A 21,748-nucleotide genomic window follows, 5' to 3' on the forward strand; every position below is an offset into this window, starting at 1 on the left:
TTTTGTGTTTATTCCAGAAGAAAAATGCTTCAAAACAGAGCCATTGAAGGAACATTTGTCGGATATAGTGACAATTGCAAAGGATAGAGAATCCTAGATCCCAAGACAGACAGAATCACAGTGAATAACAGGGCAACATTCATTGAAGATCTAAATGATGACATAATGACATCACTGGAAAAGAAAAATGAGAAATGTCAGTGATATAACTGCAGGAACATCTGATGAGAGAGAAATGGAAATCTATGAAAATCAAAAACTGAAAGTCAAGAGATACAGCTCCATACAGACACAGAACCAAGACGCTCAATAAGAGAAAACAAGGGAAGACCACCTCAACGTCTTTCATACAAGGCAAGAACAAATAAAATTTATGAACCTACATCTTGGGAGGACATATCTTAACTTTCAGAAGAAGAGGCCAACAAATGGATAAAGGCTGCAAAAACAGAAATAAAATCCATGCATTATTCAAAGACATGGACACTGACAGAACTACCAAAAGAAAAAAAGGCTATAGGATGTAAATGGGTTTTTAAAGTAAAATACCAAGCAGACGGCACAGCTGGTCAATACCGAGCAAGAGTCGTGGCTAAAGGCTATTCTCAGAAATATGGAGAAGACTATGATGAGACATTTGCTCCAGTTGTCAAACACACCCCAACAGTGCTGCAACTATAAACTTCGGGGCCCCGGGGCAAAACTTCATAGCGGGGCCCCTCAACATTTCAATCACTAGAGGTTGTGCGGAACATGGTGATGCCTGCTACTGCAGCGCCCCCACTGTCGCAGGGCCGAAGGGTACCCGGTACCGGGCCTCTGAGTCTCTGTTCTGGGGTTGTCACGGTGGCTAGACCCGGTCCGTGACCCTGCTGAGGGGCGCCCAATGAAAGGTGTGCGTGATGGTGATGATGTTGTGATGGTTGCAGTAAATAACGAGGACACCAGATTGCAGTCTCTTTACCTCTTTACTGAAGGCTTCAGGGTCCTCAATCCGGAATACGGTTAACCGGGCTGCGCAAGTCCGGCCGGTCCGATGGCACCTCCAGAGTTCCCTTTGCAGGTGGAAATCTGTGCCTACCCGCTAGCGCTTGTGTGTTGTAGTCCTTCCCTGCTGAGCACCACGTGATAGTCCTCACAACTGTTGTGTCTGTTTCTCGTGTTCCCTCACAACTCGATTCTGATGTTCTTCCACGTCCCCCAGATCTTATGGTTAGGACGCACCCGTATGACGGGGAGGCTCGGACCTCTTCCAGGACTCTAGCGTCGCCCCACTCCTGTTGTTACCCCCCTGTGTCTTCCTAGGTCAATTGGGTGAGACAGCCCGCCTATAACTGACTGTCCTGCCGTAGGTTTGAAGTTTGGCTTGGAGCTCTATACTTCCTCGGCGTTCCGGCCACCGGTTATGCGCCTCAATAGGATGTTGCCTCGTCTTACAGCACGACTCCTACTGGTATTCTCCTTGTTGCGTTGATCTCGTTTCTCACTCAGCACAATATACCTCGCTTCTTGTCCTTTCTTAGGGTACCGCCGCTATATCGTGCAGGCGCGGTCCCATAATGTTCTCTCTGGTTGCTAGGCCTCTGTCAGGATCCCACCCCTGACAGGGACCCCTCTGAATCTTCCCCTACAACACCCTCTGCCACAAGGTGTTGCCTGGTTCCAACCCAGTCAGCTTTCTGATCTGAGGCTAGTTTCACACTTGCGTTTTTGTCTGCATGCGTTTTTAAAAAAAACACATGTGTGAAAAACGCATGTAAACGCGGTAAAACGCATGCGTTTTATAGACGCATGCGTTTTTATAGAAAAACACAAGAAAACACAAGAAAACACAAGAAAAAACAAGAAAAAACAAGAAAACCCTAACCCTAACCCTACCCCTAACCCTAACCCTAAACGTGACTGAAATACGTGGCACTGAAATACGTGCAACTGAAATACGTGGTACTTAAATACGTGGCACTTTAATACGTGGCACGTGGCACTTAAATACGTGGCACGTGGCACTTAAATACGTGGCACGTGGCACTTTAATACGTGGCACGTGGCACTTAAATACGTGGCACGTGGCACTTATATATGTGGCACGTGGCACTTATATATGTGGCACGTGGCACTTATATATGTGGCACGTGGCACTTAAATACGTGGCACGTGGCATACGTGGCACTGAAATACGTGATACGTGGCACTTAAATACGTGGCAATATGACTGTCAGAAAATGTTCATTAAACGGTTAGGGGTGAGGTTAGGGGTAGAGTTAGGGTTAGGGTTTGGATCCCTTTATCACCTTGATGGTGGTGGGTGACTTTTTAGTGTGTTTTCTGGTTTTTTTCTATAAAAACGCATGCGTTTTTAGCGCAAACAAACGCATGTGCTTAAAAACGCATGCGTTTACATAGACAGCAATGCATTTTTTTGCCGCGAAAAAACGCATGCGTTTTTTCGCGGCAAAAAAACGCGCAAGAAAATACTGCAGGTAGCATTTTTGAAAATGAACGCATGCAGTCAAAAAACGCATGCGTTTGAAAACGCGACCAAACGCATGTGCAAAAAAACGCATGCGTTTTCAATGTTAAATATAGGAAAAAAAAACGCATGCGTTTTTTGTGCAAAAAACGCTGCAGACAAAAACGCAAGTGTGAAAGCAGCCTAACTTCCTGCCTAACCCCCAGTTTTACCAGATTGTGAGGAGTGGCCTAATAAATAGAACCCTTAGCTCCCCCTGGAGGCCAGACTGTGAAATGTATTGGTGTCTGTGATACCTGGTCAGATGAACTCCTTCAGTGCCATCAGACATACCATAGCCCCCCTTAGTGGCGGAGCTACAGTACTGCAACGACCAGGACTCTGGGGCGCTGCACTACGCATTGTTGTATACAACACACAGGCTTCACCATGTTCCGCAAGACCTTTAACCCCTTCACCCCGAATACCTGTTTTCACCTAAGTGACCGGGCCAATTTTTAGAATTCTGACCACTGTCACTTTATGAGGTCATAACTCTAAAACGCTTCAACGGATCCTGGTGGTTCTGACATTGTTTTCTCATGACATATTGTACTTCATGATAGTGGTAAAACTTCTTCGATATGACTTGCATTTATTTGTGAAAAAAAACAAAAATTTGTCGAAAATTATGAAAATTTAGCAATTTTCAAACTTTTAGTTTTTATGCCCTTAAATTACAGAGTTATATCTCATAATATAGTTAATAAACAACATTTCCCACATGTCTGCTTTACATCAGCACAATTTTGGAAACATATTTTTTTTTTGTTAGGGAGTTATAAGGGTTAAAAGTTGACCAGCGATTTCTCATTTTTGCAACAAAATTTGCAAAACCATTTTTTTTACGGACCACCTCACACTTGAAGTGACTTTGAGGGGTTTATATGACAGAAAATGCCCAAAAGTGACACCATTATGAAAACTGCACCCCTCAAGGTACTCAAAACCACATTCAAAAAGTTTATTAACCCTTCAGGTGCTTCACAGGAATTTTTGGAATGTTTAAAAAAACTGAACATTTAACTTTTTTTTCACAAAATTTTTACTTCAGATCCAATTTGTTTTATTTTACCAAGGGTAACAGGAGAAATTGGACCAAAAAAGTCGTTGTACAATTTGTCCTGAGTACGCCGATACCCCACATGTTGGGGTAAACCATTGATTGGGCACATGGCAGAGCTCGGAAGGGAAGGAGAGCCGTAAAAAAAATTCATATTAATTTTCACAAAAAATGATCTTTTTGCCCCAAATTTTTTATTTTCCCAAGGGTAACAGGATAAATTGGACCCCAAAAGTTGTTGTGCAATTTGTCCTGAGTACGCTGATACTTCATATATGGGGATAAACCACTGTTTGAGCGCATGGCAGAGCGCGGAAGGGAAGGAGCGCCATTTGACTTTTCAATGCAAAATTGGCTGGAATTGAGATCGGAACCCATGTCGTGGTTGGAGAGCCCCTGACGTGCCTAAACAGTGGAAACCCCCACAAATGACACCATTTTGGAAATAAGACCCCCTAAGGAACTTATCTAGATGTGTGGTGAGCACTTTTAACCCCCAATTGTTTCACTAAAGTTTAGAATGTAGCGCTGTGAAAATTAAAAAATCATTTTTTCTTTCCACAAAATTATGTTTTAGCCCGCAATTTTTTTTCCCAAGGGTAACAGGAGAAATTGGACCACAAAAGTTATTGTCCAATTTGTCCTGAGTACGCCGATACCCCATACATTGGGGGGAACCACTGTTTGGGCGCACGGCAGAGCTCGGAAGGGAAGGAGCGCCATTTGAATTGCAGACTTAGATGGATTGGTCTGCAGGTGTCATGTTGCATTTGCAGAGCCCCTGATGTACCTAAACAGTAGAAACCCCCCACAAGTGACCCCATATTGGAAACTAGACCCCCCACGGAACTTATCTAGATGTGTTGTGAGAACTTTGAACCAACAAGTGTTTCACTACAGTTTATCACGCAGAGCCGTGAAAATAAAAAATATTTTTTTTCCACGAAACTGATATTTTAGCCCCCACGTTTTTATTTTCCCAAGGGTAACAGGACAAATTGGACCCCAAAAGTTGTTGTCCAACTTGTCCTGAGAACGCTGATACCCCATATGTTGGGGGGAACCACTGTTTCGGCGCACAGGAGAACTCGGAAGGGAAGGAACACTGTTTTAGTTTTTCAAAGCAGAATTGGCTGGAATTGAGATCGGACGCCATGTCGCGTTTGGAGAGCCCCTGATGTGCCTAAACAGTGAAAACTCCCCAATTCTAACTGAAACCCTAACCCCAACCCTAACCCCAGCCCTAACTCTAGTCCTAACCCTAGTCCTAACCCTAGCGCTACTTTCACATTAGCGTTTTTTTGCATACGTCGCAATGCGTCCTTTTGTCGAAAAAACGCATCCTGCAAAGTCATCTGCAGGATGCGTTTTTTCCCCATAGACTAACATTAGCGACGCATTGCGATGTATTGACACACGTCGCAACCGTCGTGCGACGGTTGCGTCGTGTTGTGGCGGACCGCCGGCAGCAAAAAACGTTACATGTAACTTTTTTTGTGCCGACGGTCCACCATTTCCGACCGCGCATGCGTGGCTGGAACTCCGCCCCCACCTCCCCGCACCTCACAATGGGGCAGCGGATGCGTGGAAAAACAGCATCCGCTGCCCCCGTTGTGCGGCGCTTGCACAGTATGCATCGGTACGTCGGGCCGACGCAGCGCGACGGCCCCGTACCGACGCTAGTGTGAAAGTAGCCTAACGGGAAAATGGAAATAAATATATTTTTTAAAATTTTTTTATTTTTCCCTAACTAAGGGGGTGATGAAGGGGGATTTGATTTACTTTTATAGCGTTTTTTGGGTGGATTTTTATGGTTGGCAGCCATCACACACTAAAAGACGCTTTTTATTGCAAAAAATAGTTTTTGCATCACCACATTTTGAGAGCTATAATTTATCCATATTTTGGCCCACAGAGTCATGTGAGATCTTGTTTTTTGCGGGACGAGTTGACGTTTTCATTGGTACCATTTTCGGGCACATGACATTTTTTGATCGCTTTTTATTCCGATTTTTGGGAGGCGGAATGAACAAAAACCAGCAATTCCTGAAATTCTTTTAGGGGGGGGCGTTTATACCATTCCACGTGTGGTAAAATTGATAAAGCAGTTTTATTCTTCAGGTCAGTACGATTACAGCGATACCTCATTTATGTAATTTTTTTATGTTTTGGCGCTTTTACACAATAAAAACTATTTTATATAAAAAAATAATTGTTTTTGCATCGCTTTATTCTGAGAGCTATAACTTTTTTATTTTTCTGCTGATGATGCTGTATGGCGGCTTTTTTTTGCGGGACAAGATGACGTTTTCAGCAGTACCATGGTTATTTATATCCGTCTTTTTGATCGCGTGTTATTCCACTTTTTGTTTGGCGGTATGAGAATAAAGCGTTGTTTTTTGCCTCTTTTTTTTTTTTTACGGTGTTCACTGAAGGGATTAACTAGTGATATAGTTTTATAGGTGGGGTCGTTACGGACGCGGTGATACTAAATATATGTACTTTTATTGTGTGATTTTTTTTTATTTAGATAAAGAAATGTATTTATGGGAATATTTTATTTATTTTTTTCTGTATTTAGGAATTTTTTTTTTCTTTTTTAACTTTTTTACTTTGTCCCAGGGGGGGACATCACAGATCGGTGATCTGACGGTGTGCACAGCACTCTGTCAGATCACCGATCTGACAGGCGAGTTCCAGAGGCTTGCCGGCGCCTGCTATTAGGAACTCTCAGCAGGCGCCGGCAAGCTAGGTCATCTCATGACCCGGAAGGAGTCCCGCGGCCATCTTGGATCCGGGGACTCCTTCCAGGTCACCGGAGCAGCGCGATCTCGACGCGTTGCTCCGGTGGGAGAGCGCAGGGAACCCCCGTCCCTGCACGATCCCCCTCTATGCCGCTGTCACTATTGACAGTGGCATCAGAGGGGTTAAATGCCCGCGATCGGCGATAGCGCCGATCGTGGGCATTGCTGCAGGGTGTCAGCTGTCATATACAGCTGACACCCGCAACCGATCACCGCGGCGCTCAGCGCGAGACCGCGGTGATCGATGCGCCGTACTAGTACTGCTGCTGGCACAAATGCAGTGCCGGCAGCGCAGTACTAGTATGGCGCATGTCGCGAAGGGGTTAATAGATTTTGTTTATGATGCAAGTTTTAGAAGTTACCGTATATACTCGAGTATAAGCCGAGATTTTCAGCCCACTTTTTTGGGCTGAAATTGCCCCTCTCGGCTTATACTCGAGTCATACCGGGGGTCAGCAGGGGAGGGGGAGCGGGGGCTGTCTAAAAATACTCACCTAGTCCAGGCGCGGTCCCTGCTTCCCCGGCGCCGGCAGCAGCAGCTTCAGCTTCTTCCTGTACTCAGCGGTCACATGGTCCCGCTCATTACAGTAAATGAATATTCGGCTCCACCTCCCATAGGGGTGGAGCCGACTATTCATTACTGTAATCAGCGGGACCATGTGACCGCTGAGTACAGGATGAAGTGCTGCGGTGTCGGGGAAGCAAGATCTACACAGCGGCAGGACGCGGTGAGTATACGGGGAGGGGAGCGCAGCGCTGCGCGATAGTCACCTGCTCCTCGTTCCGGGCGCCGATCTGTCTCCAGCAGTGACGCTGAGGTCAGAGGGCGTGGTGACGTGGTCAGTGCGCGCCCTCTGCTGAACGTCAGTGCTGGACACAGATTGGCACCCGGAACGAGGAGCAGGTGACTATTGAAAGTGCGGGGGCCTGAGCGACGGAGAGATGAGTATGTGATTTTTTTTTTTTAGCGCAGCAAATGGGGCAAGTGTCTGTATGGAGCATCTATGGGGCCATAAGATTCCTGCAGCACTATATGGGGCCATAACGTTCCTGCAGCACTATATGGGGCCATAACATTCCTGCGGCACTATATGGGGGCCATAACGTTCCTGCAGCACTATATGGGGCCATAACGTTCCTGCAGCACTATATGGGGCCATAACGTTCCTGCAGCACTATATGGGGCCATAACGTTCCTGCAGCACTATATGGGGCCATAACGTTCCTGCAGCACTATATGGGGCCATAACGTTTATGCAGCACTATATGGAGGCCATAACGTTCCTGCAGCACTATATGGGGCCATAACATTCCTGCGGCACTATATGGGGGCCATAACGTTCCTGCGGCACTATATGGGACCATAACGTTTGTGCAGCACTATATGGGGCCATAACGTTTCTGCAGCACTATATGGGGGCCATAACGTTTCTGCAGCACTATATAGGGGCATAATGTTTGTGCAGCACTATATGGGGCAAGTGTCTGTATGGGGCCATAATTAACGTTTGTAGGGCACTATGGCATATGGGGCAAGTGTCTGTATGGAGCATTTTATAGGGCCATAACGTTTGTGCAGCACTATAAGGGGCAAATATCTTTATAGAGCTTCTTATGGGGCCATAATCAGCATTTGTGCAGCATTATATTGGGCAAATGTGTCTATGGAGCATCTTATGGGGCCTTTATTAACCTTTATGCAGGATTATATGGGGCATATTTTAATATGGAACATCTTATGGGGCCATAATGAACAGTATGGAGCATTATATGGGGCTCCTGATTCAATATGGATATTCAAAGACACTTAACCTACTGATGTCTCAATTAATTTTACTTTTATTGGTATCTATTATTACTTTTGACATTTACCGGTAGCTGCTGCATTTTCCCCCCTAGGCTTATACTCGAGTCAATAAGTTTTCCCAGTTTTTTGTGGCAAAATTAGGGGGGTCGGCTTATACTCGGGTCGGCTTATACTCGAGTATATACGGTAAATATTCAGTGAATATGTTTGGAAAATTAATAACGTGAATAATCTCCAGGCCAGTGCAGGTTTCCATTCATTGACAGCTGGCAGAGCTCCTGGAAATTATTGAAATGATAGTCTCTCCTGTCCTCCGGGTGACATTGTCTGACAGGAACATAGGAGCTGAGTATTTTATGAGAAGTTAAAGTATTAAAATACAATTTTTTACCATCACTTTGGGGCCCCTTGGGTGGTTGGGGCCCCGGGGCAGTGCCCCGGCTGCCCCTATTGTAGTTACAGCCCTGCACCACAATCAGAACTTTGTGTGCTGTTGCAGCAACGAAACAAATGCAGTTGAAACATCTGGATGTAAAGGCAGCATTTCTGAATGGAGACTTAACAAGATGGAAAACCACCAGGATTCAAGGATAAAAGGAAACCAAACAAGGTTTGTAAGCTACAGAAAAGTATATATGGTTTAAAACAAGCCGCTAAAGTGTGGAATGATAAAATCACAGAAGTACTCATAACTGAACATTTTCAAAGAAACAAAGCGGATCCTTGTCTATCTACAAAGACACTGACAGACAGATGGATCTATGTGCTGATATATGTGGACAATATTTTATTTTATTTTGAAAAAGAAAGGGATGAAGTGGAGATAGGGAAAACTTTGGATCAACACTTCGAGATCAAAGATTTGGGAAATGTGAAACAGTACCTAGGAATACAGGTAGAAAGAGAAGAAGACAGGAGTTTCCTTCTTAATAAAAATCTCATGATTCAAGACATAATTGAAGGATTTGAATTCAAAGATGCAAAACCAGGAAAGTCTCCAATGGAAACCAACTATCTGAAGGTAATAAATAGTAAACAGAATCTGTTGCATAATAATGAACAATACAGAAAGGCAATGGGAAAATGATTATATCTTGTGACAGTTGCAAGGCCAGACATTGCAGCAGCAGTGGGAATTTTGAGCAAGAAGGTGTCAAAGCCAAACAAAATGGAATGGAATGCAGTGAAGAGAGTAATCAGTTATTTGATAGGGAGCAGCAGTGTTAAACTGAAACTACCTGCAAGTGACAAATGCATTTTAACTGGATACATTACTGCAGACTGGGCTGCAGATCCAATTGACAAGGAATCTACCAGTTTCTATCTGTTCTTGCTCTCAGGTAGACCAATTAGTTGGGCTAGTAAGAAACAATCTATAGTAATATTGTCATTGACAGAAGCAGAATATGTTGCCGCAGCACATGTCAGTCAAGAAGTTCTATGGTTAAGACAACTGCTAACAGACTTAGGACAACAACAATTGAGACCAACAAAGATGTATGAGGGTAATCAAGGATGTCTAGTTCTTGCTCAGATGGAAAGAGTAAATCCAAGAACTAAACACATTGATGTGAAGTTTCACTTCTTGAGAGATCACCAGGAACAAGGAATCCTAAATTTAGAGTACTGCCCAACTGAAGATATGACAGCAGCTATTTTCACAAAGGCATTGAATGCCGAAAGACATCAGAGACTTATGAATAAATTAGGCTTAACTGAATAAGTCCTTACTGTTGAGAAAGGGTGTTGGCAGATATGCAACAGATACAGACTTATTTGTGTGCATGAGGAGTTTACACTTTTCTGACAGTAGATGGCGATGATGTTACTGTTATATGCTTAGTTGAATGTAATGCATATACTTGTTGTACTTTGTTTTCACTTTCTCTCTGTTGAAAGGTCTTTCAGACTTCCTGTTATGCTGTATTAAGAAGGCTGATGCATGTACCTCATGTTCTGTGAAGATAAAAGTTGAATTACCCAATATAATCTACTCTCACAAGTTTCTTCTGCGACCAAACTATGCAACAGTAACCACTCTGGTTGGTGCAAGTCACTAGTTATATGTGGAAGGGGGAAAATGACATTTATGTGGTTTCCTATCATCATGTTTTGACAGGCCAATAATTGGAGAATGAGAGTTCATATTAACACTCGTTCCCATTCACTGGCTTATCAAAGTATGCTCCCAATCAGCCAATGAATGTGAAAAATCTCTGTGCACACAGCCTTAGGATTAACAAATAATTTGAAGGTGAAATTAGAGTCTGGTATTTTTAATCAATACGATGACAATCAGGTGTGAATGGGCTACCTGTTTCATTTGAAGAATAAAGATCTATCAATCTCATCTTCATAACACACATTTGTGGAAATATATCAAGGCATGAACAAAGAAGATTTCTGAGGACCTCAAAAGAGGAATTGTTGATGCTCATCAGGTTGGAAAAGGTTACAAAATCATCTCTAAAAAGCTTTGACTCCACCAATCCATAGTCCAACAGATTGTGTGCAAATGGAGGATATTCAAAACTATTATTAATCCCCACCTTCCACCATAAGTAAAGGAACAATAAACTTTACTCCAAGAGCAAAACGTAAAACAGGTTGAGTGGTCAAAAAGGAACACAAAGTAACCTCTAAGCAAACATAAGCCTCTCTCAGATTAGCTAATGTTAAAGGGAACCTGTTGTGTCAAAAAACGCCATTAACCTGCATATATGGGGTTAATCTGCAGGTTAATAGCATTCTGGAGCCATGTGGCCACCGTACTGGAACCCTGTCCAATGGAAGGGAAGTAACTTCACTCCTCCCGGCAGCCTCCAGCTTTCAGTCATAGAGGTGTGGCTAGTGCATCTTCAGTCACCACTCAGTACATAATGAGCAGCAGCTGTAACCATGCCCCAGCACTGACTGATGGCCGGCTCAACAATGCATCAGAACAGAGACAGCTGTCAGTTACAGCTGCTGCTCACTATGTACTGAGTGGTGACTGAAGTTGTAGGTCCAATAGTGTTTTTTGACATTACAGGTTCCAATAAATATTTATGAGTCTAACATCAAGTGGAGAATGAACAACAATGGCATGCACAACAGGTTTGCAAGGAGAAAGTCACTGCAGTGCAAAAAGAACATTGCTGCCTCTTTGTAGCTTGCTAAAGATCATTTTGGCAAGCCAGAAGTCCACTGGAACAATGTTTTGTTGCCAGAGAAGACCAAAATAGATAAAAATAAATGAGAAGCATTATGTTTATAAAAAGAAAAACACTGCATTACAGCATAAATTTAGCATAATTTAATCAACCATCATGTGTCTCTAACAGCCACGGGCTCCGGGCACTCACTGCCAGGAGCAGTCACACACCGGTCCCAGCACTTTAACCCCCTAAATGCTGCGATTGAACTTGATCACAGCATTTTGGTAGCAGCAGAGGGAAGAAAGCCCCTCTGCCCTTGGATCAGAGACCCCGCGACATCATCACGCGGTCTCAATCATTGCCGTGATGACCCGATGTTGTCATGACAATATCCAGGTCACCAGAGCTAGCAAAGTTGCTTGACCTATAACACTGTCCCACTAGCTAACCCTTTTAGTACATAAAAGTGCAGTCGGCCACAGTTTTGTGCACTTCTGAAAAGAAGGACACCGCTGAACAGAGGCCAGACTGAGTCCAGAGTAACTCTGCTGCTCCATTATAGTGAATGGATCGCTCGGAGGTTTCATCTGAATCATGTCACTCAGATTTAGATGGAAACCCCAATGTAAGTGCTCAGCCTAGAGCGCAGCATAAATATGATCCCAGACATTTTGTAGATTGTTCCTAACAAATGCTTCAACTCGATCCACGAAAAAAGCAAGTCCCCACTCAGGTCTGTTATCTGTTCACGTAAATATAGGGGACTTCCATGTAACTGTAGCATAAAGGCTCTAGAAAAGTGCTATAGCTCAATGCCCCCCAAAAGAAATTCAGCAAATTCTGTGCTCCCAAAATCAAAAGCCCCGTCCCTTCAGAGTCCTATTGTGCCTAAACCACATACACCTACTACATATTTGGAATTTCTGTAGCGATGAGAGTCCGCCTAATTTACAAGTGCATGTCTCCAGAAGCATGAGCAGGTTCTGGTCACTACTGCATAGTGGTCACTACAATGTCAATTTGCCATTTGTATTCAGCAACATCCACTGCTGATTGTTTCTGGAAAACAACCATGGAGTCAAAATTGTCACTACACCTGTAAATAAATTTCCAAAGGGGTATAATTTGCAAAATGAGGCCACTTGAAGGGGATTCTGCTCTTCTAGCACTTATGGGCTCTGTATATGGAGTCCGCAAAGCATTCTAGGAAAATCTGTGCTTCAGGAGGCAAATAGTGCTCTGTCCCTCCTGAGTTTCTCTTTATGGCTAAGCACCACTGTACAGCCACATATGGGCAATTCCAGGTTCAGTGGAAATTGTGGGACAGATTATGGTGCCATTGTTACCCTCTTTTTGTGTGAAAATGTAATATCTGGGGCTAAAACAAAAGTTTGGTGGTAAAAATTTTATTATTTTTTCTTCACTGCACTAATGGTATAAAATTCTGTGACACATCGTGGGTGTCAATATGATCACTGCATGCCAAGATGAATTTGTTGAGAGGTAAAGTTTGCAAACTATAACAGTAAATCTGCATTATCATATGGCGCTCCTTCCCTTCTGAGATTTACACCGTGCCTGAAAAGTATTTCCTGATTACATATAGGATATTGGCGCACTCAGGAAAAAATTGACCTCAGATTTCTCCTACTAGCCCTTACAAAAAATAAAAACTTGGGGCTGAAACAACATTTTAGTAATAAAAATGTAATTTATTCTTTCTTCACTGCTCAATGGTATAAAATTCTTAGAGGCACATGTGGTGTCAATATAACTACTGCACCCCTATATTAATTTACTGGGGAGTGTAGTTTGTAAAATGAGTTCACTTATGGGGGGTTTCTGTCGTTCTGGCACCTGCCAAAGTGACAGGGCACTCTCAAACCATTCCAGCAAAATCAACTCTTATATGGCACTTCTTCCCTTCTGAGCTTTGCACTGTGCCTCAAAAGTAGTTTTTCCCTGCATATGGGGTATCGGCGTACTCAGGAGAAATTGCACAACAAATTTGTTTGGTGCAATTTCTCCTGTTACCTTTATGAAGATGCTAAGTTTGGGGCTAAAAAACCTTTTTTGTGGAGAAAATGTGATTTTTTTACTTTCACGGCTCAATGTTATAAACTTCTGTGAAGTACCTAGGAGTTCAAAATGCCCACCACACATCTAAATATATTTCTTAAGGGTTCTAGTTACCAAAATGGGGTCATTTGTGGGGCATATCCAATGTTTAAGCACATCAGAACATGGCATCCGCTAATTATTCCAGCAAATTTTGCGTTCAAAAAGTCAAATAATGCTCCTTCCCTTCGAAGCCCAGCCGTGCGACCAAACAGTAGTTTTCTACCTCATATGAGGTATTGGCATACTCAGGAAAAATTGCACAACAAATTGTATGGTGCAATTTCTCCTGTTCACTTTATGAAAATGCAAAATTTGGGGCTACAATAAATTTTTTGTGGGAAAAATGTGTTTTTTTATTTTCATGGCTCAATGTTATAAACTTCTGCGCAGCACCTGGGGGTTTAATGTGCTCACCATACATCTAGATAAGTTCCCTGTAAGTTCTAGTTTCCAAAATGGTGTCACCTATGGGGAGTTTCCACTGTTTAGGCACATCAGGAGCTCTCTAAACACGACATGGTGTTTGCTAATTGTTCCAGCAAACTTTGCATTCAAAAGGTCAAATAGAATTTCTTCCCTTCCAAGCTCCGCCGTGCTCCAAAACAGTGGTTTTCCCCCATATCTGGAGTATCAGCATGCTTAGGAGAAATTGCACAACAAGTTTGTGGTCCATTTTTTCCTGTTACTTTTGCAAAAAAATTGTGTCTAAAGTAAGTTTTTTGTGGAAAAAAAGTGAAATGTTCATTTTTTTCTCCACATTCCAAAAATTCCTGTGTAGCACCTGAAGGGTTAATAAACTTTTTGAATGTGGTTTTGAGCACCATAAGGGGTGCAGTTTTTAGAATGGTGTCACTTTTGGGTATTTTCTGTCATATACAGTCATGGCCAAAAGTATTCACACCCCTGCAATTCTGTCAGATAATACTCAGTTTCTTCCTGAAAATGATTGCAAACACAAAATCTTTGTTATTATTAACTTCATTTAATTTGTCTTAAATGAAACAACACAAAAGAGAATGAAGCAAAAAGCAAAACATTGATCATTTCACACAAGGCACCCTCAGCCTAATACTTGGTTGCACAATCTTTAGCCAAAATAACTGCGACCAACCGCTTCCGGTAACCATCAATGAGTTTCTTACAATGCTCTGCTGGAATTTTAGACCATTCTTCTTTGGCAAACTGCTCCAGGTCCCTGATATTTGAAGGGTGCCTTCTCCAAACTGCCATTTTTAGATCTCTCCACAGGTGTTCTATGGGATTCAGGTCTGGACTCATTGCTGGCCACCTTAGAATTCTCCAGTGCTTTCTCTCAAACCATTTTCTAGTGCTTTTTGAAGTGTGTTTTGGGTCATTGTAATGCTGGAAGACCCATGACCTCTGAGGGAGACCCAGCTTTCTCACACTGGGCCCTACATTATGCTGCAAAATTTGTTGGTAGTCTTCAGACTTCATAATGCCATGCACACGGTCAAGCAGTCCAGTGCCAGAGGTTGCAAAGCCACCCTAAAACATCAGGGAACCTCCGCCATGTTTGACTGTAGGGACCGTGTTCTTTTCTTTGAATGCCTCTTTTTTTCTCCTGTAAACTCTATGTTGATGCCTTTGCCCAAAAAGCTCTACTTTTGTCTCATCTGACCAGAGAACATTCTTCCAAAACGTTTTGGGCTTTTTCAGGTAAATTTTGGCAAACTCCAGCCTGGCTTTTTTATGTCTCAGGGTAAGAAGTGGGGTCTTCCTGGGTCTCCTACCATGCAGTCCCTTTTCATTCAGACGCCGACGGATAGTAAGGGTTGACACTGTTATATCCTCGGACTGCAGGGCAGCTTGAACTTGTTTGGATGTTAGTCCAGGTTCTTTATCCAACATCCACACAATCTTGCGTTGAAATCTCTTGTCAATTTTTCTTTTCCGTCCACATCTTGGGAGGTTAGCCACAGTGCCATGGGCTTTAAACTTCTTGATGACACTGCGCACGGTAGACACAGGAACATTCAGGTCTTTGGAGATGGACTTGTAGCCTTGAGATTGCTCATGCTTCCTCACAATTTGGTTTCTCAAGTCCTCAGACAGTTCTTTGGTCTTCTTTCTTTTCTCCATGCTCAATGTGGTACACACAAGGACACAGGACACAAGTTGAGTCAACTTTAATCCATGTCAACTGTCTGCAAGTGTGATTTAGTTATTGCCAACACCTGTTGGGTGCCACAGGTAAGTTACAGGTGCTGTTAATTACACAAATTAGAGAAGCATCACATGATTTTTCGAACAGTGCCAATACTTTTGTCCACCCCTTTTTTATGTTTGGTGTGGAATTATATCCAATTTGGCTTTAGAACAATTCTTTTTGTGTTTTTTTCATTTAAGACAAATTAAATGAAGATAATAATACCAAAGAATTTGTGTTTGCAAATATTTTCAGGAAGAAACTGAGTATTATCTGACAGAATTGCAGGGGTGTGAATACTTTTGGCCATGACTGTAGACCCCTCAAAGTCACTTCAAATGTAACGTGGTCCCTAAAAAATGGCTTTGTAAATTTTGTTGGAAAAATGAGAAATCACTGGTCAACTTTTAACCTTTATAATTTCCTAACAACAAAAAATGTTGTTTCAAAAATTGTGCTGATGTAAAGTAGACATGTGGGAAATGTTATTTATTAACTATTTTGTGTGACATAGCTTTTTGTTTTAAGGACATAAGAATTCAAAGTTTTCCAAATTTTTATTTTTTCACAAATAAACGCAAGTCATATTGAAGAAATTTTACCACTATCATGTAGTACAATATGTCACGAAAGAACCATCAGTGGGATCCGTTGAAGGGTTCCCGAGTTATTGCCACATAAAGTGACACTGGTCAGAATTGTAAAAAATGGCCCGGTCATTAATGTTCAAACCACCTTGGGGGGTTAAGGGGTTAAATAAAGTAAAAAGTAATAAATATGCTTTTAAAAATATGAAAAAAAACCCACAAAAGTTCAAATCACCCTCTTTTGCCGCATTAAAAGTAAAACAATTAAAAACATACACAGTTGGTATTGCTACATTCATAAACGTCTGATCTATCAATATATAAAATAAATTAATCTGATTGGTTAATGGCTGAATGAGGAAAAGAAATTGCTGGAACTATTGTTTTTTTGGCTTGCACAACATTGCAATAAAATGCAATAAGAGGCAATCAAAACATTGTACCTACCCCTAAATGGTATCCGTAAATATGGCAGTACGTGGTGAAAAAAAATCACATAGCACCATATCTCCAAAAATAAAAGATGTTGGGTTCTCGGAAAATAGTGACCCAAGAAAAGTTGTTTTTTTTATGAATTTCCCTTTTTTTTCACTACTTAAACAATAAAAAAAACTATACATGTTTGGTTTCTGCGTACTCATACTGACCTGGAAAATCACACTGCCAGGTCAGTTTTACTGTATAGTGAATATAGTAAAAAGGAAACTAAAAAAAAATTGTGAAATTGCACTTTTTTGCAATTTAAATGCACGTATTTTTTCCACTTTCCAGTGCATCAAATGATAAAATTAGTGGTGTCACTCAAAAGTACAACTTGTCCCCCCATAAAACAAGCCCCCCATACAGCTATATTGATGGAAAAATGAAAAAGTTATGGCTCTTGGAAAAGGGAGAAGGAAAAAACAAAAACAAAAACAAAATAACAAAACAAAATGGAAAATGGCCCGGGTTCGAAGGTGTTAATGTAGCAATGAGTTATAAATGTTACCATAAAATTCCAAAGGAAAATGTCAGAAGAAACCTGCAGTGAATAAACTCAATTTCGTCATTGTTTTTTTAATTTTGCTTTGATGATGCACATTGCATGGTAACTATATACCGTAAACATCATTCTCCAGGTCAATGTCATTACGGTAGAACCGAACTTTCATTGATTTTTATTTATTTATTTTTTTAAATAGTTTTTGCTTGAGTCATACTTTTTTGAGATCCGTAACATTTTTATTTATTATCCATGAAGATGTGTCAGGGCTTGTTGTTTTATACCTGATATCTTTTTCATACCAATTTTAGGTATATATATCATATTTTGTTTGCTTTAAATTATTTTTTTGGGGGAAGTGAGGTGACAAAGAAACAGAGTTCTGGCAATTTTATTATTTTTCTCTTTATCATACAGGTTAATTATCTTATAGTATGATAACTTTGAGAGGTCAGACTTTCATGGATGTGGCAATTCCAAATGTTGGCTTTTTTGTTTTTATTTTTAAAAACTTTTTAACATTATTTTAGTCCCTTTAGGGGACTTGAACCTGCAGTTGTCTGATCACTTATACTATTTACTGCAATACTACAGTATTGAAATAAATAGAACAATTCAAGGTCTCCTATGAAGCACAGCCTGTGGTACAGGAATCTCAGAAAAATGGACTTCAGATGCAAAGGTTCAATAGTCTTGACATAAAACACCTGTAGAAATCATTAACTTGTCAAATGGGACAATACTTTATTAGCATAGCCAAGTAGCACGTCATCTGACAAATTTTGGATTGCTATGTATGTACAGGGTCAGACCAAAAAAAGTAGAGCCAATACATCACCAGAGCCACCATCAGTACATAAATAGATCACCAGAACCATCATCAGTACATAAATACAGCACCATAGCTATCATAAGTACATAACTGCTGCACCAGAAACGCCATAGGAAAACATGAATACATCAACAGCACCAGAACTATCATTAGTACATAAACCCAGTACTGGAATAATCATCAGTATACGAATACAACAGCAGAACCATCATTAGTACAGGTATATATCACTAGAATCACAATCAGTACATGAATACAGTACCAGAACTACCATCAGTACACGAATACACCAACAGAGCTATAATTAGGACATATATACAGCACTAAGTTTAGTTCAGTGATCAATTGCAATGTCAGGTCAGCCCCCTCCATATAAACTTGTATCACATGAGCACTTACAACTCCCAAAATGTTCTTAACCCTTGGACGGGATAGTACGTCCGAGGTCAGCTCCCCTGCTTTGATGCAGGGCTCCGCGGTGAGCCCGCATCAAAGCCGGGACATGTCAGCTGTTTTGAACAGCTGACATGTGCCCGCAATAGCGGCGGGTGAAATCGCGATTCACTCGCCGCTATTAACTAGTTAAATGCCGCTGTCAAATGCAGACAGCGGCATTTAACAACCGCATCCGGCCGGGCGGCCGGATATGAGCGCATCGCCGACCCCGTTACATGATCGGAGGTCGGCGATACTTCTCCATTGTGACCATAGAGGTCCTTGAGACCTCTATGGTTACTGATCCACGGTAGCTGTGAGCGCCACCCTGTGGTCGGCGCTCACAGCACACCTGATTTTCTACTACATAGCAGCGAACAGCAGATCGCTGCTATGTAGCAGAGGCGATCGTTCTGTGCCTGCTTCTAGCCTCCCATAGAGGCTATTGAAGCATGGCAAAAGTTAAAAAAAAAGTAAAAAAAATGTGAAAAAGATAAAAAAAATATAAAAGTTTAAATCACCCCCCTTTCGCCCCAATCAAAATAAATCAATAAAAAAAAATCAAACCTACACATATTTGGTATCGCCACGTTCAGAATCGCCCGATCTATCAAGAAAAAAAAGCATTAACCTGATCGCTAAACGGCGTAACGAGAAAAAAAATCGAAACGCCAGAATTACGTTTTTTTGGTCACCGCGACATTGCATTAAAATGCAATAACGGGCGATCAAAAGAACGTATCTGCACTGAATTGGAATCATTAAAAACGCCAGCTCGACACGCAAAAAATAAGCCCTCAACCGACCCCAGATCATGAAAAATGGAGACGCTACGAGTATCGGAAAATAGCGCAATTTTTTTTTTTTTTTAGCAAAGTTTGGATTTTTTTTTCACCACTTAGGTAAAAAATAACCTAGTCAGGTTAGGTGTCTATGAACTCGTAGTGACCTGGAGAATCATAATGGCAGGTCAGTTTTAGCATTTAGTGAACCTAGCAAAAAAGCCAAGCAAAAAACAAGTGTGGGATTGCACTTTTTTTGCAATTTCACCGCACTTGGAATTTTTTTCCCATTTTCTAGTACACGACATGGTAAAACCAATGATGTTTTTCAAAAGTACAACTCGTCCCGCAAAAAATAAGATCTCACATGGCCAAATTGATGGAAAAATAAAAAAGTTATGGCTCTGGGAAGGAGGGGAGTGAAAAACGAACACGGAAAAACGAAAAATCCCAAGGTCATGAAGGGGTTAACAATGGTAGTTAGATGCTGGGAGTTGTTGCTACCAGCCATCATCAGGCTGTGGGACATACAGGAACGATAATACTGATCAGATGAAGTTGACATCACAAATAAATATTTACATCTAAGTATCTTACAGGTGATGTCTTCTCTCTTTTAAGCTCTCATTCCTTTCATCTCCATCTGGTCCAGTCGGCATAATGACTTTTCACATCCAAAGCTCACCTCTGCAGATTTTCCTGTTCTCTGGCCTTCTACAGCACATCCCTACAGCAGTGCCTTTAAAAATAAAAGTATCATTATAATGTCCCCTATATAAAAACATTTGCCCATGCTGTGTTCCTGAATAAATAATTGCCTCTTACTGTGCTCTCTACACAAAATATAACACATGGTTACATTGCCTCCACAACGTCCACTCTTATGAACTAAAACCATAACACTGTCTGCCTTTATGAACTAAAAGCAACACACTGTCCCACTTCACACTGTCCCGTCTCTACTGGCCCCCTCCACACTGTCCTCATCTTCAGTACCTACACCACACTGCCCCAATGCTTCCCCATTTTCACACTGTTGTAACACACTGCCCAACCATACTTCCACCTCTTCACACTGCCCTCCATGGTGCCCTCTTTTCTCACTGCGCCCTCACAATTTCTCTCCCCCATACTGCCACCTCTCCATGTAATCTCACCGCACTGTGCTTATAACTATGTCATCATTGCCCCCTCTCCATACTGTGTTCATTTTTAATGCTGTCCTGTCATACTTTTCCCACTTTGGCTGTCCCTTTTTCCACATTGCCCTCCTCATGCTACCAACCATACAAACCACACTGTGCCCTCACACAGCCTATCTCCCCTTCTACAATAAAATCTTGTTAATTCTTTTGATCCACAACGGAGTGCCTACCTTCCTTGCATCTTACTGCCTCTGTGGTGCGGCAGAGACATCATCAGCATGACTAGGTGACCTAATCATGCTTCTGAACATCATCTCAATCCTGGAAGTATCGGCATGCTGCTCATATCATCATTATTTGTATTTGCATCTCAAAGATCAGGAAGCCAGCGGTATACCTGCTCTCCGGATTGGCTATTGACTTAACAACCGGTTTGATAAAAACCCAACCAATTCCTACTTCTTGCTTGAAGACAAAATGCCACTCATCGAGAGAAACTTTGGACGGCCAACTAATGTGAGATGCTCATCTTGTTCCATGCCAGAAACAGCCCTAGACCTGAAAATAAGTAGTTTATGGGAGAAACCCACCCACATAACAGAGTTGAAACTGTTTTGTAGAAAAAAATTGGGCTAAAATTCCTTCAAGCAGATTTGCAGAACTAATTAATTGCTGAAAACGTTTTGATGCAGCTATTGCTGCACGAGGTGATCATACCAGATCCTGAAAGCAAAGTTTAATATAGTTTTATTACTCACCTACATGTTATAGTGGGTCAGTATCCTCAATAAAAAAAATGATAAATCTATTTTAGGCTTATTTGTTTTGTTTGTTATCTACTTTTAGGACTTGTATGAGAATCTGATGTGGTTTCCGATCAAATTCATGCAGAAATATGGAAAATTCTGAGGGGTTCACAAACGTTCAAGATCACTGTATGAACATATGTAAAAGTGGGTGTCATAACTATGAACTGCTTTCTAGCAAAGTGTTCTTACAAGTACTTGTTTTAGGCCGTTTTGCTTGGACGCTGGGCATTTTATACTGTATTATTACAAGAAAGAAATGTCTACAGGAGAACACTATAAAGTAAATTCTCTCAGCATTTATTGCCATAAATGGAGGTCCACATTAAAGGGATAGTAAACCTACAAAGTAAAAAACTTGCAAAGCTGCTAACTATATTGCCAAATTTGTAAATGTTTTTGAAGTTCTCTGGACTAGATTTATATAAGATAAAGTGGTGAGATATTATCCAGATCTAGACTATCACATATTTATATGGACTTCCTGTAAGTAATCCTATTAAAAAAATAATACAATGGGCTTTTCTCAAATATGCATTCAAAGTCTAAAGCTGGGTTTACTCCAGCCAAC

General features: G+C 41.5%; 1 protein-coding gene and 1 long non-coding RNA gene across 3 annotated transcripts in view; one reads left to right on the top strand and one right to left on the bottom strand.

Annotated features, from left to right (window-relative positions):
* The window catches only part of EVX1 (even-skipped homeobox 1), a 52,094-nt gene that overhangs the window by 17,477 nt on the left and 12,869 nt on the right, over window positions 1–21,748 (top strand). The gene's annotated exons all lie outside the window — the stretch shown is intronic.
* The window catches only part of LOC143781899 (uncharacterized), a 32,478-nt gene that overhangs the window by 2,397 nt on the left and 8,333 nt on the right, over window positions 1–21,748 (bottom strand). Inside the window, exon 1 of one of the 2 annotated variants that reach the window (XR_013216831.1) lies at window positions 19,824–19,953. The exons of the other annotated variant lie outside the window; for it this stretch is intronic. This is a non-coding gene — a long non-coding RNA (uncharacterized LOC143781899). Of the gene's footprint in view, window positions 1–19,823; window positions 19,954–21,748 lie in introns of those variants that run through there. 2 annotated transcript variants of the gene reach the window in all.

Source organism: Ranitomeya variabilis, chromosome 6 (genome assembly GCF_051348905.1).
Source record: "Ranitomeya variabilis isolate aRanVar5 chromosome 6, aRanVar5.hap1, whole genome shotgun sequence".
Lineage (NCBI taxonomy): Eukaryota > Metazoa > Chordata > Amphibia > Anura > Dendrobatidae > Ranitomeya > Ranitomeya variabilis.